The 25133-nt window shown below is 46.3% G+C and overlaps 1 protein-coding gene across 1 annotated transcript in view; it reads left to right on the top strand.

Annotated features, from left to right (window-relative positions):
* Positions 1 to 25133, top strand: part of LOC121290483 (5-hydroxytryptamine receptor 2A-like) — a 154227-nt gene that overhangs the window by 8087 nt on the left and 121007 nt on the right. The gene's annotated exons all lie outside the window — the stretch shown is intronic.

Here is a 25133-nt window from a genome sequence, read left to right as displayed (position 1 = left end):
CTGTTACTCCTCTAGTGCCACTGGGATAGATATTCTCATTAATATACATGCCCTACAGTAGGACATGCACTGCAATATTACTTTAACATTGTGCAGTTTGACCACCGAGTTTTCTAGATTGCTGAAAATGCTTTCTGAAAGCTTTCTCATTCGCCCTTTCTTCGTAGCAACTAAAAGTTTTATTGTCCAAAATCAAGGTTTAAATAAAATTTAAGAAAAATATACGTGGCTCACAATAATATAATTCAATTTATCCACTGAATTACCTTTGTGTCTTTTAATGCCTCACTTGAAGTTTTACTTGAACTCTTCAACATCTCGCAACAGGCTGAGCTTGGAATTAGAATCACAGGACTTGGGGTGAGGCTAGAAATCGTGCGGGGGGATCACAATCCAGAATTAACCTGCGTCTGATCTTGTTAACTACAGGCCAGTCATTTCTTCATCAGTGGTGAGAAAGCTTTAAGAAACAATAATCTGGGACTAAATTAATGGTCACTTGGACAAGTGTGGATTAATTAAGGAAAAGCAGCACACATTTGTTAAAGACAGCTTGTCACAGGACAGAGTTTATGCGTGGAGTCCGTCTTTTTCAGCATAGAAGTTGAGGTGACCTCCGTGACAGCATTTGTGCACCTGACTATGATGAAGCATCTGATGGCTGTTGGTATTTTATGATGCTGAATATTTTTATCCCCGGCATTGATTCTGAGAGTTGAATTTTGAAAGCTAACAAGGGGAGTGGTATTTATTTCAGTGGTGGTGTGAAAACGGATTAGCAGATTGTCCGCCCCCATCTACACTCTGGCCAATTTTTCTTCCCACTGTTATTTGAAGGCAATGCATAGACGGTGTTCCTGGTTTACTGAACAGTGTTCACTAATCCCAGAGATCAGTAATGCAACATTACAGGAGAATACTTATTCTGCATCCAGGATATGCAAAATACAATTCATCTAATTCAGAAACAATGGTGGACTTTCAGCAACCCTGGATGTTTCTTTTTTATTATTCATTCATGCAAGTGTCACTGGCTGGGCCAGCATTTATTGCCCAAGCTCAGAGGGCATTTGAGAGTGAACCACATTGTTGTGGGTCTGCAGTCACATGTAGGTCAGACTGGTAAGGACAGCAGATTTCCTTCCCTAAAGGGCATCAGAGAACCAGATGGGTTTTTACAACAATCGACAAAGGTTTCACAGTCATCATTAGACTTTTAATTCCAGATTTTTTTAAAATTTAAATTCTACCATCTGTAGCAGGATTTGAACCTGGGTCCCCAGACATTACCCTGGGTCTCTGGATTACCAGTCCAGTGATAATACCACTACACCACCACCTCCCCTTAATAACATTATATTATCTGGCAATATTTTTGAAAATGTACTCTTCCATGGGATGTGGGCATCACTGGCAACCCCAGTATTTGTAGCCCATTCCTCTTGCCCCTGAGCTGAGTGGCTTTGCTAGGCCATTTCAGAGGGCAGTTAAGAGTCAGCCACATTGCTGTGGGGCTGGGGTCACATATAGGCCAGACCAGGTAAGGATGGCAGATTTCCTTCCCTAAAGGACATTAGTAAACCAGATGGGTTTTTATGGCAATTGATGATTGTTGTCATCATCACATCGCTGAGACTAGTTTTCAATTCCAGATTTATTAATTGAATTTAAATTCTATTAGCTGCCATGGTGAAATTTGAGCACATGTCCCCATGGCATTAGCCTGGGCCTCTTGAATTATTAGCACAGTGACATTACCACCACGCCATCATCTCCATTTACCATCGCTGAGCATCATGCCACTCAGCAACTTCCAAATGTTCAAAAACATCACTCCAACCAAAGGTTTACAGCTCACAGAGCCCTCCACTGTTCTTGCAAAGAAAACTCCGCCTTGCAGAGCATGTTATTTTATGCAGAAAATTAAATCACCTTCTCTGCGTAAGATCAGTTTTAACTGTAACCTTTTTGCTTCATCTGTGTTTATAACATCAGTATGACCAACATAACCCATGTACAGTTTCTTTCATTCTAATGTCTTTCACACTCTCCTAATATCCCCATTACCCTGTAATATGCCCCTTTGCCCCAACAACAATACAGCAGCTTTAACATAGAGGAACAAGCTATGGTGCTTCACAGAGACATAATCAGAAATAAATGGTTGTTGTGTCAAAGAATGAAAAATTTGTAAATGTCACAAAATGGTTGGTCAGGGGTTAGGTTTGAAAGAGGCTCTTAAAGAAAGAGACAGAAAACTTAGTTTGGACTAGAAATTTAAGCTGCTGAGAATAAAAAGGCAGGTCAAAATATTTTCAGAAGGTATTTGAGTGGTAACGTGTGTTCACTGACCTACATTGCCTCCTGGTCCAGCAACATCTCAACTTTGAAATTCTCAAATTTTCAAATCACTCAATGGCCTCACCCCTCCCCATCTCTGAAGCCTCCTCCAGGCCTACAACACTGCATGGATTTCTGCAAGTAGGGATGGGCTTATGGTGTATTCAGCCTACTCTTCTTCAAGACAATCTGTCCCTTTTAAATGAAAGCTACACCACGCTAGAATTTAAAACATGGAAAATGGAACACCAAGAGACACAACGGGTTTCAGCGTGATGGATGGGCTCGGGAGGTATTAACGGTGAAGGTGGGCAAGAGAAGCGATTTGCGTTTGTGTGTGTGTCTGTGCGAGTGTTATGTTTGTGTGTGTATTGTGTGTGTGTTCTGTGTGTCTGTGTGTGTTGTGTGTGTTTTGTGTGTGTGTGTGTGTGTCTGTGTGCGCATGTGTGTCTGTGTGTGCACGTCTGTGTGTGTGTGTCTGTGTGTGCGTGTCAGTGTGTGTGCGTGTGTGTGTGTGTGCGCATGTCTGTGTGCCTGTGTATGTGTGTGCGTGTGTGTGTGTCTGTGTGTGTGTGTGTGTGTGTGTCTGTGTGCACATCTGTGTGTGTGTGCGCATGTGTGTGTGTGTGCACATCTGTGTGTGTGTGCGCATGTGTGTCTGTGTGTGCTCATCTGTATGCATGTGCATGTGTGTCTGCCTGTGTGTGTGTGTGTGTGTGTGTGTCCGCCTGTGTGCGCATGTCTATGTGTGTCTGTCACAGACCGGGCATGTATGGTCAGAATCGTTACCTCGTCGGGCGGGCTGAGCGGGGTGAGTGGGGGCGGTTGGGAAGCCGACCACCGCTCGCGATCAGGGCTGGAGCGCGATTTCATGCTGGCGGGCCAATCAAGGCCCACCCAGCGTGAGAGATGCGCTGCAGCGCTCAGCAGTGCCTATGTGGGAGTGGGGTGGTGGGGCGGGTGGGTGCGAGGCAGGAGGAGGGTGAGCGGGGAACTTTGCACATGCGCACAGGTGCACACTGGAAAAGTTCCCTGAGACACAGGGATGCCTCAGGGAGATGAAGACTTTAAAACTTAAAAGTAAAGATTTAAAAAATGTTTCCAAACATGTTCCCTCATGTGACTCTTTCACATGAGCAGTCACAGGTTAGAAATTACAAGAAAATATTTAATTATTTCATGACAGATCGAAACATCATGTCCATGAATGAGGTTTCACAAAAAATGCAAAGGCCACTTGGTCTATTTAATTAACTCAGTTAGATTGTTAATGGCCTTAATAGGCTTTTTAATTATCAGCGGGCATACCACCAACTTCCGCACGCGCCTGCCAACTGAAATATCGCGCGATGATGTTGGGACGCTCACTCGAGGAGCTAAAAATTCTGTTGTGTGTGTATATGTGCATGTGTGTATGTGTGTGTGCGTGTGTGTGTGTGTAAGTGTGCGTGTGTGCGTGTGTGTGTGCATGTATGTATGTGTGTCTGCGTGTGTGTATGTGTGTGTGTGTTGTCTCTTTGTGTGTTGTGTTTTGTGTGTGTGTGTCTGTGTGTGCATGTGTTTGTGTGTGTGTGTATTGTGTGTGTGTTGGTCTGTGTGTGTGTCTGTGAGTGTTGTGTGTGTCTGTGTGTATTTGTCTGTGTTGTATGTGTGTGTGTATGTGTGTGTTTGTGTTTCTATTTATGTGTGTGTCTGTGCATGTGTGTGTGTCTGTGCCTGTATGTGTGTGTGTCTGTGTATGTACGTGTGTGTCTGTGTGTGTCTGCATCTGTGTATGTGTTGTGTGTGTGTGCGTGTGTTTTGTGTGTCTGTTGGTCTTTGTGTGTGTGTGTGTGTGTGTGTGTGTGTGTATGTGTGTGTGTGTGTTTGTGTCTGTGTCTGTGCGTGTGCGTCTTCCAAGTCTCAGCCCTCCAGAGGACACCCGCCAAGGTCATCACATTCAGGGTGTCACAGTCAGCAGGCTGCCTCCACTTCCTCTGTAGATGTCTGGGGAGAACCAAGCGGCAGGGTTAGGAAAGTTAGATAAAGTTAGTTGCACAGCCTGGGCACGGGTGTTGATTACTTGTACATACTGCTTACTATTGTCAATAAACTCCCAAGAATGTCTCCCTGCCTGTGGCTCCTTGGTCTGATGAGCAGTGTTCTTGTCACTCAGATGTGAAACCTTTCTGCACAAGATAAAGGCAGGTGTCTCAGTCCAGGGCCTCTTCCCTGTGCTCTGTGCAGCTTCAGACCACAGTGATAGTCCAGCCTCACACTCCCTGGACACATTACTGATGTCTGCACCTCGATGGTGCTGGTCATTGCTGCCAGAATGTAGTGAGCAGGCACCATAGAGTTCTCTCATTCTCTCTGTGCTCTCAGGACAGGTAAGGTGGGGCTGGCCCCCATCACACCAGCATCTGTGACCAGTGATGCTGTGCACCAGCTCCTGAAGGACTGAGGTACTGAACACGGACACAGCATCAGATGCATCTAAAGTTTCATGGCTGTGTCTCTGAGATGACCCTGATCACAGAGCGCAAGCGAGCTGCCCCCGGCCAGACAGGAGTTAGACATTCTCAGAGGCTTTGTGAAGATCTATGGAGTGTCCTCGCTGCATGTTGTCATCATCCTCCTGCGATTGAGCAATTATTAGGGCCTCCACCGCGTCTCCATGACAGGAGCATTCTCACAGACGGTATTGGTGCTGCCATAACCAGACTAGAGTCAAACATTCACAACTGCAACGTGAGGAGCAATGGGGACACCTCACTGTACATTGTCATCCTCCTCCATGAATCTAGCAGCTATGAGGGCGTCCCAAGCACGCCTGCCTCATCTAGCCAGTGCGAGGGCCTCATCCCCGTCATCATCACCACCGAGGACCCCTCACCCTCATCCCCATCGGTGTCCTCCTCATTGGAGGAGACGTGCAGCTCTTCCATCTCCTCCTCAGCCAGGTCGTCCCACTGTTACAGTGCCAGGTTGTAAAGGGCGCAGTAGGTGATGATGATGTGTGACACCCTCTGTGGACTGTATTGCAGGCTCCACCAGACCGGTCCAGGCACTGGAACCTCATCTTCAGCATCCCGATGGTTTGCTCCACCAAGTTGTGAATTGCAGCCTGAGCCTCATTATCCCGTCGCTGTGCTGCAGTCTGAGGCCACCACACGGGTGTCATCAGCCACGGCCTCTGTGGGTAGCCCTTGTCCCTGAGAAGCCATCCCTGTAGCTTCTGTGGACCCTGGAAGATGTCAGGGATCTGTGACTGACTGAGAATGTAGGAGTCGTGGACACTCCCTGGAAACCTTGCGCAGACCTGCAGGATGTGTTTGTGGTGGTCGCACACCAGCTGCATTTCCGCTGTCTGTAGGCCACAAGGCACACAGCTAGGTCACCAGGATACATGCTCCTGATGAGGTCCTCCTGCAGCATGAAAGAGAGAGAGAGAGACATCGTTACCATGGGTGAACTTGGCACCTTTCCTGACCCTGTGTGACAGCCCCTTAACGCTTCCCGGAGAGTGCTGGCCACCCCTTGGATGACCACTGATGAGTGTGCTGCATGACTGCCCTGTCAGCCTGCAACATGGAGAACACTGGTCCAAACCAGGATGCTGAGAATGCAAGGGGCTGTGAGCACCTCCAGCAGTGACTGCTACGTGGCCAGCGTTGGTGAGGAGATTGTACAACGTGTGCAGCCCAACTGCCCTGTGATCCAGTAAAGTGGTGGCGGACTCGCAGTCTGTGCCGGGGGCGGTGGGGAGAGTGCAGGGCGGGGTAGGGGCAGGGTGGGGGGGGTGGGTGTTAAGGTCTGGAGAGCTTGGTGGCCCTTTGGTGCCTCTGCGTTGCTTGCATGGACGGGCTGGCTAGGAGCCCGACCTCAATCATATCACTGTGGCTGCGCCTGATCTGCCTCAGTTGCAGAGGTATGGTCAGGTTATACGGGTGTCCCTAATGCGTGGCCACACCCCTCACCTACCCTGCCCCCCCACCTCGAATGCCTTTGTGCAGGATGCAGCACCAGGGTAGCACTTGACCCCCCCCAGGCCCCGTCAGCTGTCGCCCGCGAGGTTGGTCAGCACTTGCTCCCAGACAACCCCCACTCCTGCAGGGCCAGGCATCAGTTTCCCCCGCAACCCCCCCCCCCCCCCCCCCCCCCCCCCACCCCCCCCCCACACACACACACACACACACACACACACACACCCCTCCCCCACCCCCCGGCGCGCCCTGAGGCCTGTAAACAACAGGCGAGCTGTGGAAAACGCTGCTGCTCACTCACCTCAGTTCCCCCAAAGTGAAAGCTGCCAAGTGCACGTTGCCTGGGTGCTGTTGTGAAACACGTTGGCGTGCTTTCCCACCAAGGTGGACGGACGATAGGGTGGGGTTCCAAGAGCCTGACGGGATGGTATGCTAATGTATTACAACTAGCTCCCCGCTGACCGATGGTGGGAAACATGGCCTGCCTTTGGCGGCTGAGCAGAAGGTCGTGACCTCCCTTCACATCTTCACAAAGTGGGTCCCGCCACCTATCACACCTGCTGCCAATGGGTTCAGAAAGTTCTGCTCAATGGTACAGACAGAGACCATTCAGCCTATTGTGCCTGTGCCAGCTCTTTGAAAGAACAACCTAGTTAGTCCCACTCCCTTGACCTTTCCTCCACAGCCCTGCAGTACTTCTTCCTTTTCAGGTATTTATCTAATTCCGTTCTGAAAGTTAACATTGACTCTGCTTCCACCAATCTTTCAAGCAGTACTTTCCAGATCATTATAACTTGCTGCATGAAAAACATTCTCCTTGTCTTCACCTGGCTCTTTGGCCAATTATCTTAAATCTCGTCCTCTGGTTATTGACCGTTTCTGCCAATGGAAACAGTTTCTCCCTATGTATCCTTTCAAAACCTCTCGAAATGTTGAACAACTCAATTAAATCTTTGTTCTAAAGAGAACAATCCCAGCTGCTCTAGTCTCTCCATACACCTCTAGAACCATTCTAATAGGTTCCCCCCACACATTCTCCAAAATTTGAAAACCTAAAGGACAGTGCCCAAAATTAATGCCTAACTGGTGATTTATAAAGATTTAGCATAATGTCCTTGCATTTGTACTCAATGCTATTCCTCATCAAGCCAAGGATTCCATATGTTTTTTTGAGCAGAGTTATCAACTTGCCTTTCCCACGTCAAAGATTTGTGGTATCTACACCCTGGATCTCTCTATTCCTGCACCCACTCAATATCACAGAATCCAGAATCACAGAATTGTTACAGCACAGAAAGAGGCCATTCGGGATGTCATGTCTGTGCTGGCTCTCCGAATGAGCAATTCACTGAGTGTCATTCCCCCACCTTCTCCCCTCACCCACAGATATTGTATCGTTTAGTTTACATTGCCTCTCCTCGTTCTTCCTTCCGAAATGCTTCGCTGCATTAAATTTCACATGCCACGTGCCTGCCTATTTCACGAGTCTGTGGCCAGGATCTTCCCAACGACATGCGGGGCAGGTCCGATAAGCCGATGTGTGAAATGATGTGCAAGTACGTTGGGCATGCGTCCTGATATCATCGCGATATTTCGCTCAGCAGGCGCGCACTGGAGTCGGCTACGAGCCCGCCAAAATGGAAACAGCCTATTAAAGCCATTAAGAAATTAACTGAAGCACTTGTGAACACCGCCCACCCAACCTTACGGTTGGTGGGCAGGCGAAGAGCCCCAGCACACAGTCACATGAGGGGACACGTTTAAATAAATTTTTAAGTCATTTATTCAGACTTTTTAATATCCATTCAATCTCCCCAAGGCAGCTCCGTGCCTCAGGGAGATTGCCGCACCCTATCATGTGCACATGTGAAACAGCACAGGCCCCAACCCTCCCTCCTCGCCCTGTCTGCACCGGTCGCGCATTACGCTGGGTGGGCTTTAATTGGTCCGCCCACGTAAAATGGCGGCGTGCAGCCGATCGCAGGCAGTGACCAACTCCGCGCCCGCCCCCACCTGCTCCTGCCCAGCCCGCCCGCCATAGGAAAAATCCAGGCCTATGTCCTCTAGAAGACTGGTACTATCCTCCTCGTTGTTTACTGCATTTTTGAGTTCCGTATCATCAGCAACCTTTGTGTCTCTGTACCCAAGCTCAGATCATGAATGTACGTCAAAGAGAGCAGTGGTTTAATACTGACGCCTGGGGAACCCCACTGTATACTTCCCTCCAGTCTGAAAAACAACCGTTCACCACTACTCCCTGCTTTCTATCCCTTCGACAACTTAGTACCCATGCTGCCACTGGCCTGTTAATCCCATGAGTTTTAATTTTGCCAACAAATCTATTAAGTGTACTTTATCAAACATATATTTTTGTCCCTGACATTAATTCTGTCAGCTGAACGTAGATTGTGCAACGTACCTAATTTTCAGGCTGTATGTGTACCATTCAGTTAGCTACGCGGATGTGATATTCTCTTTACTTTCTCACATTTTCTGCTTGTTAGCGTTTCCGCAAGAAATTTAGAAACGTAGGGCTGAATTTTGCTATCGGCAAGCAGGGGGCGGGGCCCACTCGCCAATGTGTAAAATGATGCGGGATGACATCAAGCAGAACCCCTGACATCATCCCATCCCATTTAAATTTTCAGGAAGGTGGGGGCGCAGCAGAATCAGCTGTGGGCCCACTGACCTGTCAATGGCCAACTGAGGCTATTGACAGGATCATTTAAACAATTAAAGGACCTGCCCGACCTACCTTAAGGTCGGCGGGTCAGCCAGGAGTCCCAGCGGCAAATTGAGAAAACATGAAACCTCATCCAGCGGCGGGATGAAGTTTCACGTAGGGACTTAAAAATTTTAATAAAGTTATTCTGTAAATTATGAACATGTCCCATCTCATGTGACATTGTCACATGAGGGGGACATGTTAGGGAATTTTCTTTTTTCTATTTTTAATATTTTTCAAAGTGTAAGTGATCTCCCTGAGGCTGCACTTAGCCTCAGGGAGGTGTGCGCTCTTTCGTGCGCATGCGCAAAAGAGCACACTCTCGCTTTTAGGGAATCCCCCCCCCCCCCCCCACTACACAGGGAGCGCACAGCGCTTCCGCCGGACGTCACGCTGGGCGGGCCTTAATTGGCCCACCCACCTAAAACGGCAGCAGGGTCCGCTTCCCGGTGGGGATCAACTCCCCACCCGTGGAGATTGGGTTGGGCCCGCCGGAGCAGAAAATTCTGCCCATAAAAGACACACTTCAAATGTTTTATTCGGGTAAAGTTTATCTTAACTGCTGTTTAAATCTATATATGTGTGTGCATGCACACATGAAAGTCAGAGAGAAAATAACTAAACACCTATTGTAGCTTTGGTTTTGTGGTTTAAATTTTTAAAATTATGTTAAGCTAAGGGAGAATGATAGAGAGAGGAGTCAGGGAGAGGGGTGAGAGCTGGAAGTTAGAGAGCTGGAAATAGCGATGAGTGGGAAGGCAATTGTTTTATTTCTACAGTATCGCTTCAATTTTTAGACAGAATTGACTTCTGGTGTCATCTAATTATTTTCCCTTGCCTGTTAAATTAAATCTAACTGCACACATCTGTAAGACAGGTTCTAATTTCTAACACCTTTGAGACAGAGGAAGTAGGAGACAGAAAGAAAGACAAAAATAGAGAGAAAGGCAGAAAGACAGTCTATTCCTTTAGCTAATGTCGCTTTCCTGAGAAGGGAAAATTTAACTTTGAGAGTAAAATAAGAGTGAGGCATTGACTGCACATTCTCCTCCAACACCTCTCCTCCATTAACTAGTTAACTGGGACTGCATTCACCTGGGCCTGAATCTTCATAAAGACAGAGAGAGTCTCCAGCTTAGCCCCAATTTCAGAACTCCACCCCTCCAACCAGCACCCACTATTTTCATTGGGTGTTGGGGTGGGGATGCGGGGGAAGCGGGAGCAGGTCGACCTTTGCATATCCTTGGCTCACAGAGGTAACTGCACATGTTAAAGTACAGCTGCCTTCAAACCAATTCAATTTTGGTTCATGGGATTTCCAAAACACAACTTCTGGGATTTAAACATTTCAGTAGAAGGTATAAAGTTGCTGGAGTTATTTGGTGAGGCAGGGTAGCCTTTTGGATAGGTCTGGTAACACCTTTAGGAGAGGTGAGGGGCCGTTAGGGAGAGGTCAAGTGCCTGTTGGGGTTGTTAAAATTAGACAGGAATGCGCATATAAATGGATAAACTCAATGGAATTGTCAAGCTCATTGGAACTATCAAGCTGTCAAGGCAGCCATCAAGCTGTCAAGGCATTTAAATAATCTGTCCTTTAAATTTTTATAAAAAGCTATCTGCAGTTTATAAACGTGCTTGCTATTTTACTCTGTCTGTTGACATAAGTCTAAGAACTATCATTATAGGATTTGTGCTGCATGACTAATTCCACAACCTATCACTATCACAGTGGGGTGCCTATCAGTTCACAGTTTGATTGAAGACTCCATGTGATTATAAAGCCTTTGATGTGGGGCTATGGGCAGGATTTTCAGCTCGGTGTAGGGCACGCACCCAACACTCCTGGGCATGAAATATCGTGCAACGATGTCAGGTGAGCATCCCGACATCATCGCACAATATTTCAGTCGGCAGGCACACGCGAGGGTTGGCAGCACGCCCACCGGAAATTAAGAGGGTTATTAAGCCCATTAATCAAGTAATTAAATTGAATTTTTTGATGGATACCTGTCCAACAGTTGGTAGGTGGGCAAATTGGCCAGGCGGCCTTTGCATTTTTTGCGAAACCTCATCCATGGGTGGGATGAGGTTTCCAACAATGAATAAAAAAAAATAAAACATTTTTTAATTCATTTTCACATGTCTCTGTTCATGTGACAGAGTCACATGTGGGGACGTTTTCCTTATTTTTCGATTCTTTATTTTTCATTGTAAAAATCTTCAGCTCCCTGAGGCAGCTCTGTTTCTTCAGGGAGCTTTCTAGTGAGCACAGCCCCGAGCATGCACAAACTTCAGCGCTCACCTCCTCCCACCCGCACCCCAGCAATGCTGAGGCTCCCAGTGCGTGTTTCACACTGGCCGGCCATTGATTGGCCAGCCATTTTGAAATCACGGTCAGGGCCCAATCGCGGGTGGTGGACTGTTTCGCAGGCTGATCCCAGGCCCGCCCACCGTGCCCACCCACCAAGGGGAAAATCCTCCCCTATGAATAAAAATGCTTGTTTTTAATATGAGATTAAACACTTCAATGAAATGTTTGTTTTCATCTGAGATTAAGCACTTGAAGGAATGTAAATGTATGAAATGGTTTTCTTATATTTTTAAATAGAAATTTAGAACTTGATTTCTTCTCGGTGTTGGTCCTGAGGTCTGCCCATGATAGGTATACTGGGTGAGTGGGTATGGAGGTGTGAGAGTAAAGGGTGGTGGGTGGGTGTCATGTGTTGGTATGAGTTGGGATTAAACTGGCAGAGAGGCTATAAAGGGACATGGTGGGTACAGGGTCATAGGTTGGCATGGACAATAGGGGCCATAGAAGGTAATTAGAGGGCCATATGTCCTTGTGGGGGCTTTTGCTAGTTCTGTTGGGGAGTATTTAAACTAGTGTGGCAGGGGGATGGGATCCCAGGAGTAGGATCAGATAGGTCAGATTCAGAACAGAAAAATGGAGGTAGAATATTAGCTAGTGATGTTGTGAAAGACATGGAGTTACAAGAGAAGCAAAGTTTACAAAGTGTCCAGCAAGGGAAATTGACGGGGTTAAACTGTTTATATTTCAATGCAAGGAGTATTACAAACAAAGTAGATGAGTTAAGGGCACAGGTAGACACATGGCAGCAGGATGTCATTGCTATAACGGAGACCTGGCTAAAGGAGGGACAAAACTGGCAGCTTAATATCCCTGGTTATAGAGTCTTCAGACATGATAGAGTAGGAGATAAAAAAGGAGTGGGGGGGGGGGTGGGTAGTGGTGTGGGGGGGGAGCACTAATGGTTAAAGAATCAATTCCAGTTGTGAGAAGGGATGATATACTAAATGGATCAACAAACAAGGCTTTATGGATTGAGCTTAGAAATAAAAAAGGGGCAGTCACTCTACTGGGAGCATACTACAGACCCCCAAATAGCGAAAGGGAGTTAGAAGAACAAATATGTAGGCAAATTTCTACTTGTAAGAGCAAGAGGGCAATAATAGTAGGAGACTTCAACTATCCGAATATCAACTGGGATTCAAACAATATAAGGGGCACTGAGGGAGAAAAATTCATGCAGTGTGTCCAGGAAAAATCTTTCAACCAATTAGTGACAAACCCAATGAGAGGAGATCCAATTCTAGACCTAGTCTTAGGGAATGAAGAGGGGCAAGTGGGTGAAGTGACAGTTGGCGACCATATCGGGGACAGTGATCACAGTTCAGTTATATTTAGCATTACCATGGAAAAGGACAGAGATAAGGCAGGAATAAAAGTCTTGAACTGGGGGAAGGCAAATTTTGCAGAAATGAGAAGGGGCCTGGCTGAGGTGGACTGGACAGCACTGCTGGAGGATAAAACAGTGGAAAAGTGGGAAGCACTAAAAAGCGAGATCCTAATTGTACAAAGTAGACATGTCCTCAACAAAAATAAGAGTGGTACTGCCAAATCTAGACCCCCCTGGTTGTCTAGAGGAATACAAGGGAAGATCAAACAGAAAAATAAAGCATACGATAGGCACAAAGAACTAAGCACTGCAGATAGTCTAGACGAACATAGGAAATGCAGGGACGAAGTAAAAAAGGAAATAAGGAAATCAAAGAGAGGGCATGAAAAAAGATTAGCAAGTAAAGTTAAAGATAACCCAAAGATGTTTTACCAATACATTAATGCTAAAAGGTTAGTTAAGGAAAAAGTGGGACCTATCAGAGATGAAGATGGAAACTTGTGTGTAGATGCAGCGACTGTGGGAAGGGCTTTGAATGAATATTTTGTCTCCGTGTTTACAAAGGAGAGGGAGGATGTAGATATAGTAGTCCAGGAGGAACACTGCGAGATATTGGATGGGATAGTCATAAAGAGAGAGGAAGTACTCGAAGGGTTGAAATCCTTGAATGTTGATAAGTCACCAGGGCCAGATGGATTGTTTCTGAGGCTGCTGAAGGAAGTCAGGGAGGAGAAAGCAGATGCTCTGAGGATGATTTTCCAATCTTCACTAGATACAGGGGAGGTACTGGAGGACTGGAGAAATGCAAACGTAGTTCCATTGTTTAAAAAGGGATCAAAGGAAATGCCAAACAATTATAGGCCAGTTAGTCTTACATCGGTGGTGAGCAAATTAGTAGAATCAATCCTGAGAGATAGGATTAACTGTCATATGGAAAGGCATGGACTAGTCAGGGATGGTCAGCATGGATTTGTTAAAGGAAGGTCTTGCCTCACAAATTTGATTGAATTCTTTGAGGAAGTGACAAGAAGGGTTGATGAAGGTACTGCAGTGGATGTTGTGTACGTGGGTTTTAGCAAGGCATTTGACAAGGTCCCACATGGCAGATTGGTCAGGAAAGTAAAAGCTCATGGGATTCAGGGTAATGTGGCAAACTGGATAAAAGGTTGGCTTTGTAACAGGAAACAAAGGGTAATGGTCGATGGATGCCCTTGCGAATGGAAAGTTGTCTCAAATGGTGTTCCACAGGTCTCGGTGTTGGGACCCTTGCTGTTTGTTATATGTTAACGATATGGATGTGAACGTGGGGGACAGGATTGGGAAATTTGCAGATGACAGTAAGATTGGCTGAGTAGTGGATAGTGTAGAGGATAGCCATAATCTCCAAAACGATATAGATGGGTTGATGGAGTGGGAGGTAAAGTGGCAGATGGATTTTAACATAGAGAAGTATGAAGTCATGCATTTAGGGAGGTCAAACGGTTACAGGGATTACACAATAAATGGGAATATACTAAGAGGGGTTGATGAAGTGAGAGATCTTGGTGTACAAGTACACAGGTCCCTGAAGGCAGCTGTTCAAGTAGACAAGGTTGTAGAGGAGGCATATGGAATGCTCTCCTTCATTGACAGAGGTATAGAATATAAAAGTAAGGATATAATGTTGGAATTGTATAAAACACTGGTAAGGCCACAACTGGAGTATTATGTGCAGTTCTGGTCACCACATTACAGGAAGGATGTAACAGCTCTGGAGAGAGTGCAGAGGAGGTTTACAAGAATGTTGCCAGGGTTAGAAAAGTGTAACTACGAGGAGAGATTGAATAGGTTGGGGTTATTTTCCTTAGAACAAAGAAGGCTGAGAGGTGACTTGATTGAGATGTACAAAATTATGAGGGGAATAGATAGAGTGGACAGGATAAAATTGTTTCCCTTGGTGGAGAATTCTAGAACCAGGGAACATAGATTCAAGATAAGTGGCAGAAGGTGTAGGGGGGACATGAGGAAGAACCATTTTATGCAGAGGGTAGTGGGTGTCTGGAATTCGCTGCCGAGGTTGGAGGTAGAGGTAGAATCTCTAAACTCTTTTAAAAAGTACCTGGATCTGCACCTTAAGTGCTGTAAGCTGCAGGGCTATGGGCCGAGTGCAGGAAGGTGGGATTAGAAAGGGCACCTGGGTGTCCTCGGGCTGGCATAGACAAGATGGGCCGAATGGCCTCCTTCTTTGCTGTAACTTTTCTATCATTCTGTGGTTCTATGTTTCCATGGAGGGCAAGAGGCCCATGGGGTTTGGTGTGGGGCATGAGGTGACAGAAGTTGACAGGGATGGGTCATGGGGAGTGTTTGGGGATAGAGGGGTGAGGGCTGGAGGGCAGCTTTTTGTTTTATTGTTTTTCACCAGCTGCAACAAAGTGCCAAATCACCGAGATGGGCTTATCACACAGCCCGTCTTTACATCCGGCAATCCCAGTAGCTGCCATCAAGCTCTTTCCGGGGACAGTGGTTTCGACTCCTGTTAACACCAGCCCTCGATCCCACTCCAGAACGAAAAGCCAACTATCTGGGGTCCTTTCTGCCGAGTCGGGTTTACAGAGCTGGGAATTTTCCCAACTCTGCACTCCCGACTTGGGAGTGAAAATTCAGGCCCTGGTTCAGCTACCAGTCCACAATGGTTTCTCTTCTCGCTCTCATACCATTGCCTCTGGGGGTGTGTCCCAAGGATTACCCTTGGACACCTTCTATTCCTCACCAATAATGCTGCCCCTAAACAATATCATCTGAAAGCATAACATAGGGTTCCACGCTGCAAACTTCATTCACTAGCCACCAATTCCATCCATCTTCCAGATAAATGTCTGGGGCTGAATCAGGCTGTTCACCACCTTGAGTGGTCAACACTTCAACACTCTGAGTTGAACTTCTGACCATGCACCTTGCTTCACCTGACTCCATCCCTGCATCAGCTCATCCACTGCTGAAACTCTCATTCATGCCTTTGCTAGCTCTAGGCTTGACTATTCCAACAAACTCCTGGCTGGTCTCCTGAATTCTACCCTTTGTAAACTTGAAGTCACCCAAAACTCTGCTGTTTGTATCTAAGTCTATTCAACCTGACAAGCTTGGATAAATGAACCATAAACAAAATAACAATTAAATGTTTTACCATGCATCCATATTTTCTTATTTTTGCTTCCCATGTAAAATCAGGCATATCTATAATATATTAAAAAATTTATATCTTTGTGCATTTCCTGTTAATTTATCCATTCTCAATTCCTATGTTCCCATTTATAATGGAAACTAATCACGCTGAAACTAAATTCAGTGACATTCACCCATCAACCCAGTGCTCACTGACCTTCATTGGCTCTCAGGTAAGCCAGGCCTCATCCTGGTTTCAAATTCTGGCCCATGGCTTCGCTCCTTATCTCTGTATTCTGCTCCAGTCTCCCAACCCACCCGGTATCTGTGCTTTTCTAATTCTGGCCCCTTGAGCATCCCCAAATGTTTATAGCTCCACCAATATAAAATAAGGGGTACCTAAAGAGGGTGCAGAAACAGAAAGGTGTGGGAATACATGTACTCATAAATCATTGAAAGAGGCCAGGTAGGTTCTGAAAGTGGTTAAAAAGACATACAGGATCCTGAGCTTTATAAATAGAGGCACAGATTACAAAAGCAGATTATAAACTGCTAGTTTGTCATCAACTGGGGCATTGTGTCCAGTTCTGGACACCATACTTCAGGAAGGATGTGAAGGCTTTAGAGAGAGTGCAGATAAATGGTTCCAGGGATAGGGACTTCAGTTATGTGGATAGGGGGAAACTGTTCCCATTTATCAGTGGGTCAACAACCAGAGGAATCTGATTTAAGGTAATTGGCAAGAGCAATTGGCAACATGAGGAAAAATTTTGTTCACATTAAGTGGTTAGGATCGGGATGTGAGTGTTGGGGAGGCAATCGCAGCTTCTTAGGGGATTTGCGTAAACACCTGAAGAGAAAAGAATTGCATTGTTACAGGGAAATGCTGGGGGAGTGGGACTAAGTGAGCTGCTCTTCCAGAGAGCTGGCACAAATGTGATAGACCAAATAGTCTCATTGTGTGCTGTGTATATTCTGTGATTTTATTCGATGATTGGTGGTCTTCCTTCATCTGACGAGGCCCCAAGATCTGGATTTTCCCCCTCAACCTCTCTGCCACCCTACATCTCTTTCCTCCTTTAAGGCACTCCATAAAACTTACTTCTGTGACAAAGCTTTTGGTCAATTGCCCGAACATCTCCTTATGTGTTTCAGTGTTAAATTTTCTTTGATGATTCTCCCATGTTCTGCGTTTGGAGTTTTTCCTAAATTAAAGCTCCTCTATCAATGCAATTGTTGTTATTTTGATATTCAGCTGTGAGGGGTGGTACAAAATGGATGGTGGCAGATTGTCTGCCCATTATACACCCAGGCCAAATTTCCTTCCCACTGTTATCAGAAGGCAATAGACAGACAGTGTTCCTGGTAACCACTAACCTTGGAGGTTGTCAGTGCAAGATGACTGGACAATTCTGCTGCAAGTTCTGCAATCAGGATGTGGAAAATACAATTAATCTAATTCAAAAGATCAAACGGCTTTCAATAACCCTGGACATGATGTCTTCTGACAATCCCTGAGGTTCTTTGCGATTCAGCAATTTTTAAGTGTTAAAAGACTCGGCGTTAGCAAGAATTTTACAGCTCACAGAGCCCTTCACTGTTCAACAGTCCCTCTGTCTTGCAGAACACGCCATTTTATGTAGAAAACTTGAAGCGCCTTTCTTAACTGAAATACAATGGGCCAAATCTTCCTCTGGGCTCAGGGAAGCCTGGTCTGTGCATGTTCACGGCTCGTAAACTGCACACCCAACCCCGTTTGTGACTTCTCAGGCCACTTTTGGTCTTTCCACACTGGGGAGGGGTTTTTCAGTGCAGTTTGCGAGTCACAAAGCGGTGCATGAGGAGTGCGGGTGTGGAGCTGGGATGGTTAGAAGGCCCAATTCTCCAACACAGTATCCCCGCTGCCATCAGTGCTTAAAGTGACTCTAAACCTCACCCACCCGTGCCAGCTCATGCCCCCTCTGATTGCCCAGGTCACTCCATGCCCTCATGTATCCTCCATGCCCTCTCACCCATGCCACCTTTATGACCCCCATGTAACCTCCATGGCCATTCACCCACTATGTACTATGTACAGTCTTCAGATTCTGTGCAATATCAATGGAAAATATTTTACATTCCTTACATGGGGGAAAAAATTAACCTCTCATCAACTAATAAAAGCCTCCATATAATTAATCTGAGAGAAAAAAGTGCATCCTGCCATAAAAAAAAGTCCTTGTAATACTTATAAGCCTAGTGGCTTGTGTCAACAAAAGCCAAACCAAAGGCACAATCTGTTAGTATAACCGCTTAAAACTGTCATTCATCCTCAGGTAATTGGAACACCTACTCTGCTGAAGCCCATTAGCACATAAATCTGAGCCAAGCATTGAAAATGGCCACAGCTGTCTAAACAATAGAAAATAGTCTACTCCCTGGGAAGGAAGGAACAACAGTTGCTCCTTTCAGTTACAAAGCAGAGTGCCTGTCAATCAATGTATGGGAGCAGGTTATCAGATTTTGTCAAATATCAAAACTAGGTTTATTTTTATCAGCCAGAACCATTTAAATCACAGTGGAAAAGATGTCAGCACAGTCTGACAGGACATTTTGCAACATTGTTCACTGTATTATGGTGTTTATCCATTGGAAAAGCCTGTAATGCACGTGAACAAATACAGAAGACTGGTCAATATAAGGGTCAACTTATTTTTAAAGGTCAGATTCCTATGATGAATCACTGCATTAAAAACACAGCTGCATTACAATGCAGCTCCTAATAGTGACAGCAGGCTTTCCATTTTCTTCACAAACTCTCAAACCTGGCTTGCTTTTAATGGTCTTCCAAAACTCCGCACCATTACAGGAAGAAATCTGATTTTCATCACCCATTTAAAATGGGGAACCCGACCTGTTGTAAGGGCGGCCGAGTTGCTACTATTAATGACAGAGTTGATCTGCAGACACTTCTTGGGTGGAAACATTGGCCAGGGTTTTCCATGCATCGGGTGGGCTCAGCAGGAGTGGGCAGGGGCAGTCACGGAACCAACCCCAGCTCGCGATCAGCTCCACACCGCAATTTCACGCAAGGTGGGCCATATAAGGCCTGCCCTGCGAGGGTCACGAGCAGTAGCGCTGAGCACTACCTGTGTGGGCGGGGTGGGGGAGGAGAGAGAGTGAGGCACGGAGCTGCCTCAGAGAGGTTGAAGCACTTTTTAAAAAAATAAATACAATAGAAAACTTAATGAAACACGTCCCTTCATGTGACTGTGTCACGGGAGATGGCACATGTTTCTAGTTTTCAAAAAAAGTTTTTATTTAATTTGTAAAAGCTCGTGGATGAGGTTTCCTAAAAAATGTAAAGGCCGCTTGGCCTTTTTGCCTGCCCGCCAACCGTAAGGTTGGATAGGCAGCATAAAATTCTGGTTAATTACCTGCTTAACGGCCTTAATAGGCCTATCGATTATCGGCAGGCGCCCAGCCAACTCTGGCGCACACCCGCCAAACAAAATATCACGCAACTTCACGATGAGGTCAGGATGCACGCCCGATATCATCATGCATCATTTAACGTTCTGATGTGTCGGGCATGCTCCCGCATACTGAATGGAAAATGCTGCCCTTTACATATATTTACAATATATTTACAATATACTCAGCAGCAACTACCCATGTGCTTTCAACTCCAACTCCCTCTCTACACTGACTGCTGAGGTCACCCAAGCTACTCTCCTATTGGTTACTACAGATCATGTGATGCCTCCTAACAAGTATTATTCTTAAAGGTACATTACGCACTAAATAAAACCCTAATTACTACACGACCTCAGTCAGGGTGGGTGTACGTTTTACACACTTGGCGCTCCCAACCCACAAAAAGGTCAGAGGAAAAAGCCACAGGTTTGAGAACATGAAGGAAAATCGGATTTCCCTACAAAAGTAAAATGGTGCGGCATTCACGCGTTGAAACGTATCTTCGAAACCTGACAAAAAAATCAGCCAACCTCGCTGAATTTAGTTTCAGCATGACTAGTTCCCATTATAAATGGGAACATAGGAATTGCGAATGGATAAATTAACAAGAAATGCACACAGATATAAAATTTTTATACATTATATATATGCCTGTGATTTGACATGGGAAACAAAAAAAAAGAAAACATGGATACATGGCGAAACATTTAACTGCTATTTTGTTTATGGTTCATTTACCCAAGCGTGTCAAGTCGAATGCAAGAAATTCTGACTGTGTGCGTGAGATTGAACAAGGAAGCGTTTGTAATGAATGTAATTTCAGATTCATCATAAAAACGCTGGGGGTTAAATTTTCTTCTCTGAAAGTGTCTGCAACGTTATAACTATAGGAAACTGAATTTATATCCGTTTTTGAGATCATTACTGGGAATTTGTGTGCTGATATGTCCCAACCAGGCAAATGAGATTCACGTATGCTGAAGTATCCTGAGTGGTATCAGGAGTGTGTCAGAAGCCATGTTCCCTATTGGTCCAAATGCTGATATTTTGCTTGTGTTGCGTGTTACTCTGAGATAGCTTATGTTGAATATCAGTTATGAAAGCACTGGCGAGCATAAGGAAAAATGGAGTTAAGGATCAGCCAGAATCTAATTGAATGGCAGAGCAGGTCCGAGGGAGAAGGAAAAACAAAGAAAGACAAGCATTTATATAACTCTTTTCACAACCATCGGGTATCTCAAAGCCAATGAAGTAGTTTTGAAGTGAAGTCACTGTTGTAGTCTAGGAAACACAGCAGCCAATTTGTGCTCAGCAAACTCCCACAAACAGCAATGCGATAAAAACGAGCTAAGCTATTTTTTGTGATGTTGTTCGAGAGATTCATATTGTTCAGGACACTGGGGGTGACTCCACTGCTCTTCTTCAGAGTAATGCTAAACACAAGCAAAAACTCCTTCATCATGTTTCCTACCTATATTATCTCTTTATGTATGTTTAGCTTTACATTAGCATTTGGACCATTAGAAAACATGGCTTCCGACGCACTCCTGATACCAGTCAGGATGCTTCAGTGCAATCTCAGCTGTGCTGGGTTTTATCCACCCAAACTGGCAGTTAACATCTCATCTGAAAGACAATACCTCCAACAGTGCAGCACTTCTTCACTGAACTGTTAGAGTAGATCTTAGCGAGGCTAAATGGCTCCTCTTGTTCCTAACATTTTACTTGTAAGGTCTTTGTTTAAAGACCACTTGTGAATGACTAGTGCAGAATTATTTGGGCAGGGGGGAACCTATCAAAAAGTGATTATTGAACATTGGGTCAGATTTGACATTAATGAATTGAAAGAATGGAATGATTTTATTATTATTATTGCCAGATTTTGAAGGCCTCATTACTTTTTTTTGTACTCCAGGCATTTTTTTGGTTTCTGAGTCTCAGGTTATTCTCCTCTCTGAGCCTCCACTCCCTGGGGTTGGAATTCCTGGCCCCGACACCAGCGGGCATTGCGGTGGGTGAGATGGGAAAATTTGAAGAGCATTTAAAAGCCAACGTCTGTCCATATTTTCCCGTCCCGTCTGCGACAGTGCCTGCCGATGTCAGAGCCGGAAAGTCCCAGACCCTATGGCTGGATAATGTGCCCAGGGAAATAAGCTCAGGACCCTGTTCAGCTTATTTCAGTTTCTGGTCTAATGTGTTGCCCTTGCCTGATCCTCTTTGTCTTTAGGAAGTGGCAGAATAATGCAGGCTCTATTCTTTGGCTGCAGTTTTAACTTCCACATTTGTGGAACAGCAATATGATAAGTGAATAGTAACAGTGAAGGTTCAGGTCTCTGACCCTCTTTGTTCCAAGTAGTTACCCCCACTGGCTCCGAAAATTCTTTGCTTGGTGCCACAGTTAGTGAGGTCACTGGAAGATACTTGGTTTACATGGGTCATGTGGGCACAAGCATCTCTTGTACCCAATCAGCTGGATGGACAGAAAGACATATGAGTGGCTTAGACCAAGAGTAGAAGTTCAGGAATCAAAAGCGTTGCTAATTACAGTCAGATAGAGAAAGATAGCCATGTACAGGTATTGGAAATGAAGGCCCAACAGCCTTGTCGTGGCAACAATTGATGGAGAAATCGGTGTAAACAAAGAAGAGGAAGAAAAATCAGATGGGGTTAATATTGAGACATGGGGCAGAATTTTGGCCTTGGCGTGCAGGCTTGGCCAGGTTGGGCAGGGGAGGTCAGGAAGCCGACTGCCGCCCGCAATTGGCAGCACTCCGCAATTTTACGTGGGTGGGCCAATTAAGGCCCGCCCAGCTTGTTACACGGTTTGAGTATGAGCGCGAAGGGGAGGGCGGCGTGGGGTGGTGGAGGCATGGTGTCTACCGATTCCACTGGACTCTCCCTCCCAGGCGGGGCCAGCACAGACTCCATGGGCCAGAGGATGCCCGACAAGATCATCAAGGCCAGCAGGATAGCAGAGTGAGCAGGCTGTCTCCGATGCTGGTGCCAGTGAGGGGGGAGCACCTAGACGTAGCACCCGCAAACAAAAACTTAAAGCACCTTAACCACAACACGGCCTGATCAAAGGTGATATTTTGTTCTCTGATTTTTCTTTACTTTTTTTAATGGTGTGATGGAAAACACTGGTTCATGTTTATTTCAGCTATGTTTCACATTCACAATTAAATGAGATGTTATTTTGTGCTATTGGCTTCTGTATGTTTCATTTGTCCTGTAGGAGCAGGCCATTATGTAATGATGAACGTGTGTCTCCTGAAACTTTATTGCACAGGCGCAGGGTGAGTGTTGTTGGCCAAGGAAATGGTCCTGTCAGGGATCGAGTATGGAGCCTGCAGCCCTGGCATGTGCTAGTGGTTCTTATTTGGTCGGCTAGCTGAAGGTGCGTTGGATCAAAGCATCCCGGGTGCCCCTGCCTACCTCAGGTTACTCAGGTCAGCATTCAGCGTATGCCCTCAGCGTTCTCATCATGCTCATCCTCTGACTCACTACTGGACTCATTATCTGTTGCCTGTGCAGCTGTGTCAAGATCTTCTTCCTCCACTGGGTCCCCCCTCGCCAGTGCCAGATTGTGCAGAGCACATTGTGCAACCACCAGCAGTGACACCCGCTCTGGGGGGTATTGCAGTCTGCCCCCTGAATGGTCCAGGTATCGGAAGCGCATCTTGAGAAGACCTGTGGTGCTCCCTAACACTGCCCTTGTGGGGGCATGGCTCCTATTGTAACACTGCTCGTCTTCTGTTCGGGTACCGGAGAGGTGTCATGAGCCACTTTCTGAGGGGATAGCCCTTGTCACCCAGCAGCCATCCATCCAGCCGGGCTGGAGCAGTGAGGAACCTCAACACCTGGGAGTGTCTGAGGATGTAGGCATCGTGGGAGCTGTCTGGGTACCTTGTAGAATCTGCAACCTGTGGTTACACACTATGGAGTGGAATCCGTTCCTGTTGACGAAGGCACCCGGCTCACCCACTGGCGCCTTGATGGCCACATGTGTACAGCCTATTGCACCCTGGATGTGGGGGAGCCCAGCAATCGCAGCAAAGCCTCTGGCTCACTCTGCCTGGCTGGCCTTGTCCATGCGGTAATGGATGAAAGTCAATGCACACCTGAACAGAACCTCTGTCACCAGCTTGACATAACTGTGGACAGCTGATTGGGAGACTCCACATAGATCCCCCTCTGAGCCCTGGAAAGAGCTGGAGGCATGGAAGGTGAGGGCCACTGTGACCTTCAGCGCCACTGGCATGGGGTGTCCACCCACACAGTTGGAGCTGATCTCAGGGTCGATCCTCTGACAGATGGAGGTCACCGTCTCCCTTAAGAGACGGAACCTCCTTCGACATTGCACCTCGGACATATTGAGGTAGCTGCATCGCCACCTGTAAACCCTGGCAGCAGGATAGTGGCGTCTTCTGCAGCCCCTTCCATCTTGGAATTCCCGTTGGCCCTTGTGTCTGCGCCTCACCTCCCACAGGTCGCTTCCCTGGAAGCTGCATTGGGACACCTGGCCTCCTCTCCCTTCTGCCCCCCTCTTCCTCCTCAGAGGAGGTGCCTCCAGCGGAGAGCACAATCCCCATTACCAGGGTAAGGGAAGGTCTGATACCTGGAAGGCCCCATGTGGTGTGAATCCTCTGGGGCCTGGAAGACAGCAGTTGAGTCCTGAACTGAAGCCTCTAAAGTCTCCAAATGCAGCTCTGAAGTGAAATGAAGCTGTCCCATTCACAGGAGCAACCAGCAGCAAGTGGTATCCTGAACTCCTCATTAATCGCTTTGACAAGGCCACTGACCCCTCTTACCCCGCCTGTGGATGAGGTTTTGCAAATTGTGGCCTGCCCGCCTGCTCTTCTTGCCCATGTGACAGCCTAGAAATCGCAGGGGCTGCATAAAGTTGGAGACAATTGGTGTCTCAAGGGTCTTAAATGACCACTTAATTAATGGCGGGTGCACCTCCATCTTTATCGTGTGCCCATCTAGCAAAATATCACGGGGGTGTACGTCAACGCGCTTTATTTAACGCTCGAGCGGGTCAGGCACGCGCCCGCCTGCCAAGCTAAAAATTCTGCCCTTGGACTGAGGGAGGCTTGAAGAAAACCAGAGGAAGAGTATGAGGTTATGGTGATTCATTGTTTTGCAAAAGTGATTGACGTTTCTTTCTTATTCTTGATCCTTGTTCGTTCCTAGTCACTGTACTTTTTGGAAGCCAACTTTTAATTAAAACAACGGCAAACTGGAAGCCTGTTCGAAGTAAAGGACTGTGCCAGGTTTTAATGAAATATTTCTAGTATATTTAATGCTATTTTCCATAATATTTTATTTTAAGATGCTTTTAAAGTTGTCCACAAACGTATGGTTTTCACACTAATGGCAGAACTTTGGAATATAAATAACCAGACTTCTGAGTAGCCGCCAGCAGCACAGATCCTCTTGTTGGGATCACCCCATCCCCTCACAAGACCTGTAACAGGGCCTGACATGTCAAGCGTTTTGTCAAATAAAACAAAAACTGCGCCTGGAGCTTTGCAAGTTTGGCATTCTCCACATTAGTGGATCTCCTGTGGCATTATGCATGGCCAGTTGGGGATTACGCTATGGCACTTGGTAGCATGGAGACAGAGTTGGTCAGGAGAATTCCCGGCTCCGCAAACCCAACTTCTAAAAATGTCTGACCAAATGCCAGATTTTCCTTCCAGGGTGGCGGGGTTTCCTGGGGGTTGGGCCGGGCGACTCTGGAACAAGTATAGAGGATGCCGGGTGTGGGGGCTGGCTGGGTGGAAGTTTAATAAAAAAAAAGAA

Source organism: Carcharodon carcharias, chromosome 18 (assembly GCF_017639515.1).
Source record: "Carcharodon carcharias isolate sCarCar2 chromosome 18, sCarCar2.pri, whole genome shotgun sequence".
NCBI lineage: Eukaryota > Metazoa > Chordata > Chondrichthyes > Lamniformes > Lamnidae > Carcharodon > Carcharodon carcharias.
Note: the sequence above shows the minus strand (reverse complement) of the source record. Positions and strands in the feature narration are given on the sequence as shown.